Source organism: Penaeus monodon, chromosome 26, assembly GCF_015228065.2.
Source record: "Penaeus monodon isolate SGIC_2016 chromosome 26, NSTDA_Pmon_1, whole genome shotgun sequence".
NCBI lineage: Eukaryota > Metazoa > Arthropoda > Malacostraca > Decapoda > Penaeidae > Penaeus > Penaeus monodon.
The window spans coordinates 16,999,291-17,009,290 of NC_051411.1; the positions used below are offsets into that span (position 1 = coordinate 16,999,291).

The window sequence follows — 10,000 nt, forward strand, 5'->3', positions numbered from 1 at the left end:
GGTGGGTGTGTGTGTGTGTGTGTGTTGTGGTTTGTGTGTGTCTGTGTGTGGTGTGTTTTGTGTGTGTTGTGTGGTGTGTGTGTGTGTGTGGTTGTGTGTTGTGTGGTGTGGTGTGGTGGTTGTTGTGGTGTGTGTGTGTGTGTGTAGGTGTGTGTGTGTGTGTGTGTGTGTGTAATGTTTATGTTTATGTGTTTCTCTTTGTGTGTGTGTGTATATCTGTGAATATATGTTTGTGTGTACGTATGTGTCTGTGTCATGTATGTACATGAAATCAATATGTATGTTATCGATATAAGCGGACACTGATCCGACCTAATCTCTAATCATATGGTTTATTCAAAATGACATGAGACTTCAAACACAAGGGGACACTGAGAATTTAGCAGTCAACTAATCTTTAAGTATGACAAATCGAAGCCCCAGAGCTCAATTGTGTCGCAATTTACACAAAGCCGCCAAGCGATTCACAACGAGTAGCACGCAATAGCCAGACCGGATGTATCAAAGCCGATATAGGCGTCAAGATAAACGGAAGAAATTAATGATCATAAAGCAGGGAGACTCTCTATACTGGCCTGTGAAAACAGAAACAAGCGTAAAACGATGTTGCTCATGGTAACCTGTAAAACAATGTGGCCGCCGCGGGGTCAGGAACGTGTACAAAGGATTCACATTTGGGTATAAAGGGGGTTATTCTGCGATGTCGATTGTATGGAAGCTGCTATAGAGTGTGACTAGAGGGCGACGGTGTATAACGAGTAGCTCCTTGATTGCCTGTCTTATGACTCATCTTTTTCTTCATAATTGTGAAAAAACATACCATATCGTTGCACTTACAGCCAGCAAAGAAAGAGCTACATTATGCTTCCTTTCTATGAGGTTGTTGCGTTCATTATGGTATTATGATATCGTATATATATGTATATATCTACATAGAGATATATATATATTATATATAATTAGACTATATATATAGATATATATATAGAGTGGAGATATAGACACTATATATATATATCTATATAATATATATATATATATTATATATATATATCTATTATATATATATAGAATATATATATTAATATTATATGTATGTAGTTATTTAGATATATAAATTAAAATATATATACACATATACAGCTATGTAAGATATATTGATAGATAGATAGTAGACAGATAGATAAAGAAGATAGATTAAATAGAGTATACACACACACACACACAGGACCGGACACACACCACCATATATCTACTATTTATCTATACGTCTACTATCCGTGTATTATACTATCTCTGGCCTATGTATCTACCTATATATTTCCGTATTATGTATCTTATCTATATACCGTGTGTGTGGTGTGGTTATAAATACATGATGTCTAAGCTTCATATATCTATATAGAGATATATAAAATATATAATATATATATATATATATATATATATATCACATATTATATAATATATATATATATATATATCTATATATGTATATATATTATATATATAATATATATATGATATTATAATATATATATATATATTATGTATATATAATATATGTATAGATAATATATATATATATTATATATATATAATATTATTACTATATCATAATATATATATATATATATTATATGTATAGATATATATATAAATATATACAATTATATATTAAATTTTACATTTATAATATATATAATATTATATTTACATATATATAATGTATTTATAATAATAGAAAATTACATCTTTTATATATATATATATAATATATATTTATATATATATTATATATAATATATTATATATATATATCATAATATCTTGTCTACATATATATTGTGTATTGATATATCTATTATATTAAATAATCTATTATATATAATATCATATCTATATTATAATTACAACACACCACAAACACACACACCACACACCACACACACACACACACACACACACACAGACAGCAATCACACAAACACACACACACACACACAACACACACACACACACCACACACCACACCACACACACAACCACACACACACCACACACACACACACACTACACATATATATATAATATATATAATATATCTAATATATATATATATATATAGATATATAATATCATATATATGTGTGTGGGGGGCGTGGGGGGCGGAGGGGTGGGGGGGGGGGGGGGGGTGGGGGTGGGTGAAGGAGGTGGAGGGTACATAGAGAGCAGGAGAGACAGAGAAGAGAGAGATAGGAGAAGAGAGAGAGAAGAGAGGAAGAGAGAGAGAGAGGAGGAGGCACAGAAAAAGTGGGGGTGCGGAAAAAAGGGAAAAAAATGGGGGAAGGAAGGAAAAAGGTGGGGGAGTTAAAGGGGTATTGGGGGTGTTGGGGGGGTAAAAAAAAAAGTGAAAGGGGGAACGAAAAGGAGGGTGGTGACGAAAAAAGCAAGGGGGTTGTGTGTTTGAAAGGGGGGGGGGGGGGTTTTGGTGTTGGTGGGAAATAAAAGGAGAAAAAAAGGTTTGAAAACATAGAAGCGAGAAGGAGAGGCGGTTGTAAAGGGAAATACGACTTATGTTTTTGTAAAATTTTTTTTTAAATGTATTGGTTTAATGAAATTTTTTTTTTAAAAATATTTTTTTTTTTTTGAAAAGCTTTTTTAATTTTAATTTTAAATGTTTTTTTTTTTTTAAAATTTTTTTTTTTTAATTTTTGTTTTGTGTTTGAGTTTTTGCTTTTGTTTTTGTTGTGTTTATGGCGTCGAACGGGAGAAGTGTTTTTGTTTTTATTGTTTTTGTTTTTTTTAAAGAAGTTTTTTTGTTTTGGTAAAATCGAAAAAAAATCTCTTTTTTTTTTTTCCGTTCAATTTGTGGGTGGGAAAAAAAAAAAAAAAATTGTGTAAGAGCCCCGTGTGGTTATTGGTGTGGAAGGTAAAAAAAACCTTTGTTTAAAATTAGTTGGGAGGAAGTTATAGTGAGCTGGGGGGGTGTGGGGTTGTGTAAAGGGTAAAAAAAATGAAGGATTTTTTTGGTTGCAGTTTGTTTGTTGTTTGTAAAGGGTGGTAAAATGTTGGTGTGTTTTTAAACGGTGGTGTTTTTTTTTTTTGTTGTTGTTAAAAGTGGGGGGTTTTTAATTTTTTGTTTGGAAAATTAATTTTTGTGGGGTTTTGTTGGTGAAGAGTGATGAGAAGCAGCATTGATTGTGAGGGTTAAAAAGAGGTTGAGGTTAGCTTTGTGTCGTTTAAAATGTGTTTGTAAGGGTGTTTTGTAAAAATTTGGTAAAAAGTGGGTTTAATTTGTTTAAGTGTAGTGTTCAAGTGTTTTTTTGGTAGGGAAAGGAGAAATTAAAAAGAAGTATTTTAAAGAAACAAGAAAAAAAATTTTTTTTTTAAAATTTAAAAAAAATAAAAAAAAAAAATTTAAAATTTTTTGTAAAGTGGTGTTTTTTTTTTTTTGTGTTCGTTGTTTTGTGGTTGTAAAAAGTGGCTAAGGCTTTAAAAGACGATTTTAAATTAGAAAAAAAAATTTTATGTGTGGTGGTGGTTTTTATATTTATTTATTTTAAAAAGAAAAAAGAAAAATGGTTTTTGTGGTTGTTTTTTTTTCTGTAACAATGATAAAACAGAATGTATTCGAAAACTGTTTACAATTGGCGGTTTTTTTTTTTTTTTAAGTGTAAAAAATGTGAAATATTATTTTAAATGTGTAAATTGGTTTTTTTGTTTGTTTTTGTTTTATTTAAAAAAAAACAATTGGTTTTAATTTTTAATTCTTGTTGGAAAAAATAAAAATTAAATTTTTTTTTTTTTAAAAAAAAATAAAAAGTCATCTTTAAAAATTTTAATTTAAAAAAATTTTTTTTTTAATATTTAAAAAAAGTTTTATGTGTTTGACATTTTTTTTTTTTCTTTTTTTCAAGTTTTGTAATGGATAAAACGTTTAAAAAATGTAATTTTTTTACTTTAAAATTTTTTTTTAAAATTTTTTAATTTTTTTTTCTCTTTTTTAACCTATTTTTTTTTTTTTTTTTTTTTTTAATAGATTTGTTTTTTTTTTTGTCAATAATTTTTAATGAAAATTTTTTTTGTTTAATTTTGTTTTTATTTGTTATTTAAAAATGTATTTTTAAAACTTTTATTTAAAATTTGTTTGTTTAATTTTTTTAAAAAAAAAATTTTTTTGTTTTTAAAAAAAATTTTTTAAAAAAAATTTTTTTTAATTTAAATTTTTATTTAAAAATATTTTAAAAAATGTTCTTAAAAAAAAAAAACTATAAAAAAATAAAAAAAAAAAAATTATTTTCAAATTAAAGTATATTTTTTTTTTTTTTAATATTTAACCTCAAATTTAAATAAATTTTTGTTTTTATTTTTAAAATGAAAAATGTAATTTTTTTGTTATTTTTGAAAACAGATTCGTTTTTTTTTTAAATACTTTTTTTAAAAATTTTTAAAAATTTTGACTTTATTTATTTAGGGGAGTCTTACCTTAAAACAATTTTTTAATTAAAATTTGTTTAAAAATTTTTTTTAAATAATTTCAAAAACATATTTATTTTTTTTTAAATGTTAAAAAAAAATTTTTGTTTTTTTTTTGTGTTTTTAAAAATTTTTTTTTTTTTTTTTTTTTTTAACTATTTTTTGGAATGTTAAAAAATTGTATATATATATTATATATATATATATCATAGATATATAGATATATATAGATATTGACAGCTTTAATATTAGTATATAATATATAATAGATACAGACACACACACCACACACACAACACACACACACACACAACACACACCAAACACACACACACACACACACAACACACACCATAGATATAATATATAATATATATATATATATATATATTATAATATATATATATAGAATAGTGTTTGGGTGTGTGGTGTGTGTGGCTGGGTGTGGTGTGTGTGGGGGGGGGTGGGGTTGGGTGGTGTGGGGGTGTGGGGTTGTGTGGGTGTTTGTTGTGGAGGGATGGGGGGGTGGTGGTGTGTGTGTGGGTTGCAATGTGTGGTGGGGGGTGTGTGTGTGTGGGTGTGAGTTCTATGAGAGATATATGATATATAGAGCATAGATAGAGTGATTAGATCTAGAAATAGAGATAAAGACAACAAGCAATGAGGGCCATTATACTAATATATAGATAGATAGAGATATGTATATTAGTAAGAGAGATATATATATAGATATGATATAATATCTAAATATGTATTATAATAGATATTAAATACATTATATATTGTATAGATAATTAGATATTTATGTATAAGAATATATATCATGTATATAAGATATACGATATGACATATTATAGATTAGATATACTTTATATATATATGTATACTTAGTATATATATATATATATTATATATATATAAATATAGATAATATATGTAGAGATAATGTATATAATATACACAATATATATATATATATATCAATATATTATTAGATGAATATTATATAGTCGATCTATATATACATATATATATAATTAATATAGATATATATTAATATTATTAATATATTATATAATATACAATAGCACATATATATATTATTATATATATTATACATATTATATATATTATACATATATATATTATATCATATATACATTAATATTATATATATATATATTTATAATAGATATATATAATATTATATAATATATATATATAGCATATAAGGCATACCATGTAGTTAACACCACCACACCCACACACCACAGATATAGGATAGATAAAAACATGATAGGGAAGATATATAGGTAGATTACATAGGCAGATAGATAATTACCCAACAGATAGATAGGACGATAGATAAAATAGATCCAGTAGATGTGGTGTGTTGTCCGTCGGGTGTTGTGTGTGCTGTATACATCTTATTTATACTATATATTTATTCTATCGTCTAACTTATTCTATATCTATTCATATATATATATATATATATATATATATATATATATAATATATATAATATGTATATCTAAATCATATATATATATATATATAGATATATATATGTATATATTATAGAGATCATATTATATTTATATATTACATATATAATATATATGTATAACCACATAATGACGCACAACCTCAGTAGAAAAGGAACCATAATGTGGCCTTTTTCTTTGCTGGCTGTAATGCAAACGATAGGAGTTTTTTCACAATTATGAAGAAGAAAGATGGAGGCATAAAAGAATAAAAGGGACGGCACCTCCCCCTTAGTCACATCTAGCAGCTGCCAGATCGAATCAAAGAATAACCCTTAACCCAAAAATATGAATTTTACACTTTGACCCCGGCGGCCACATTGTTTTCAGGTTACCCTGGCAACCATCGGGTTTCGCTTCCTTTACCTGGCAGATAGAGAGTCTCCGCTTTTTTGATCAAAAAATTTTTTTCCGTTTTTCTTTTAGTTAAGTAAAGTTTTTTACTGTTGGTTGTATGGGAAACTTTTTTTATCTTAATTAGTGACCTATCTCATGTCCTGGTTTTTCCATGTCATTTTTAAAAAAACCAATAATGATTAGAATGGTTTTATCAGTGTCCGCTTATATCGATAACATACATATTGATTTCATGTACATACATGACACAGACACATACGTACACACAAACATATATTCACAGATACACACACACACACAAAAGAAAACACATAAAAAAAAAAAATACACACACACACACACACACACACACACACACACCCCCACCACACACACACACACACAACACACCACACCCCACAACCACAACACAACACACACACACCACAAACACACACACACACCCCACACACATACACACACAAACACACACCACCCACACACACACACACACACACACACAAAACCCCACACCAACCCCACACACACCACACAAATCTTATTTATTATCTATACTATCTTATCTATCTATTATTTTACTTCTATATATATATATATATATTTTATATATATATATATATATATATAATTACACAGTAGATAAATAGGGTAGATAAATGATGTATACACCCACACACACACCAGACGGACAACCCCACACACTATCATCTATTTTTTTACTGTCATTATCTATGTATATATCTATCTGCTAAGATCATCTATATCTTCCTATTAGTATTTTTCTAACTGGGGGGGGTGTGGGGTGGGGTAAAAAAACAGAAAATAAAAAGAAAAATAAAATATATTTATAAAAAATAAAAAAAAATTTAATAAAAAAAAAAAAAAAACAAAAAAAAAAAAAATTTTTTAATTATATTATAATATAATAAATATAATATAAATTATAATAAGTGATAATAATGATATATATAATTATATATTAAATAAAATATATATATAATAAAAAAAAATAAAATTAATATATTGTATAAAAATTTGTTATTTTTAATTATTTTAAAAATATATATATAATTTTATATATATATATAAAAAATAAAATATAAATAAAAATAAAAATAAAAATAAATATAATTTTTTTTTATTTTAAATATTATAAAATAAATTATAAACTTTCCCACATATATAATATATATATATATATATATATATAATATATTATATATATATATATATTTATAATTTATATATATTTTATATATATAAAATAATATATATAAATTTTAAAAATATATATAAAAATTTTAAAAGTATTTATAATATTTTTATAAACATAATTTATTAATAATATATTATAAAAATATATAATAATATATTATATAATTATATATATATAATAATACACACAGACCCACCACCCACCCCACAACACACACACACACACACACACACACACAACACCACACACACACACACACAAACACAACACACACAACACACCACCACACACACACACCCCCAAAACACCACACAAAACACACACACACAACACACCACACCACCACCACACAGACCACACACCCACACATATTATTCTTATCTATATCTATATCTAATTATATCACTATTATCTACATCATCTATCTATCTATCTTTTATCTATAAAATTTATCCCCTTATATGTAAAAAATTTTAATACTAGTGTTGTGGTGAGTGTGTTTTGTGGTGCTGTATTATAATACAACGTACAATTATTATATATATATATAAATATAAAATTAAAATATATATATATAATTTTATAATACAACACACAACACACCACAACACACACCACACACACACACACACCAAAACACAACAAAAAATTTTTATATATAATAAAATATATATTTTATATGAAATTATATATTTTAAAAATTATATAAAATATATATATATTTATATATATATATAATATATATATACAATTAAATATATTTTAATATTAATTTATATATATATATTAATATTTAATATATAACAAAATTGCATTATCTATGTATTAGAAATACATACTGTAAAAAAAAACCCACAATACAAAAAAAACATTTTTTAAAAAGTGAGACTACATTTTCAAAATTACCTGAATTCCACCCTCGGTCCAGGTGGATTCGAAACGTAGCTCTTTTTTTTGTATGGGGGGTTTTTTCCCCATTGTATTATTAAGTATCATGCTTGCCCCAGGCGGCTCAAGCATAAACCCTCCCTTTAAAAAAAAAAAAAAATTAAAAATTTTTTTTTTTTTTTTTTTCTATCTATTATCTTTTTTTGTCTAATAAATATGTGTGTGTGGGGTGTGTGTGTGGGGGGTGTGTGTTATGTATGTTGTGTGTGGGGTTTGTTTGTGTGTGGTGGGGGTGTGTGTGTGTGTGTGGGTGGTGGTGTGTGTGTGTGTGTGTGTGTGTGTGTGTGTGGTGTGGTGTTTTGGGGGATGTGGTGTGGTGGTGTAAGGGTGTGTGGTGTGTGTGTGTTGTGTGTGTGGTGTTGTGCGCCGTGGCGGACACACACACACCAGATTATATAATAATTAAAAAAAATTATATAATAAATATATAAAAAATAAAAAAGTCACACACACACACAACACACAACACACACACACACACCACACAAAAACCACTAAAAACCCACACACCACAAAACACACCACCACACACACACACACACACACACACATAAACACACACACACACACACACACCACACACACACAATTAAATATAAATAATATATTATATATATATATATAAAATATATAATATGTGAAATATAATAAAAATATATAAATAAATAATATATAATATATATAAAATTTTAAATATCAACACACAACATCACACACAATATCTCTCTTTTCTCCTCTCTCTCTCTCTCTTCTCTTCTCTTCTTCCCTCTCTCTCTCTCTCTCCCTCTCTCTTCTCTCTCTCTCTCTTCTCTTAATAATATATATATATATTTTATATAAAATAATTATAATATTATATAATATAATATATAATGTTTGTGGTTGTATGTGAGTGTGCGTGGGAGTTATAAATATTTTTTTTGATTTACCCTTTATTGTATAATTTCATTAACAAAATTATCTAAATTTTGCATATACTAATGCTGACTTTTTTTAAAAAATGTTAAATATCGTATCGCAAGGACGTTGCACAAATTTGCCCAATTTCATTATACGTATCAGATTTTGGGAACACCTTTTTTGATTATTTTTTCCCCTTTGCCCTTTTTTTTGCCCCAGATGTGTTTTTACAAAATATTAAATCTTCTTTTAATTTTCCCACGAATCTTATGAACATGTTTGTCGGTAAGGGTTCAACATTAATTATGTTCAATTCAAAAAATGTGATTAAAAATTTGATTTTGATATTTTTCTTATTTATATTTATCTATAGTTTTTTGCCATAATATTTTTAGTTTTATTTATGAATTACAAAACCTTTTAATACCTTTAATTTTTTAGGGTCTTTTTTTCATTCTTTTTTTTAAAGGAAAAAACGGGGTAAGACATCGGTTTAAACTTATTATTTAATACTTCAACTATTCACTTTGCATAAATTGGCTTGAACTTTCTG

General features: G+C 26.3%; 1 protein-coding gene across 1 annotated transcript in view; it reads right to left on the reverse strand.

The window, feature by feature from the left end:
• LOC119589597 (calcium and integrin-binding family member 3-like) overlaps positions 1–10,000 on the reverse strand; it is a 38,154-nt gene that overhangs the window by 4,858 nt on the left and 23,296 nt on the right. The window lies entirely within an intron of this gene.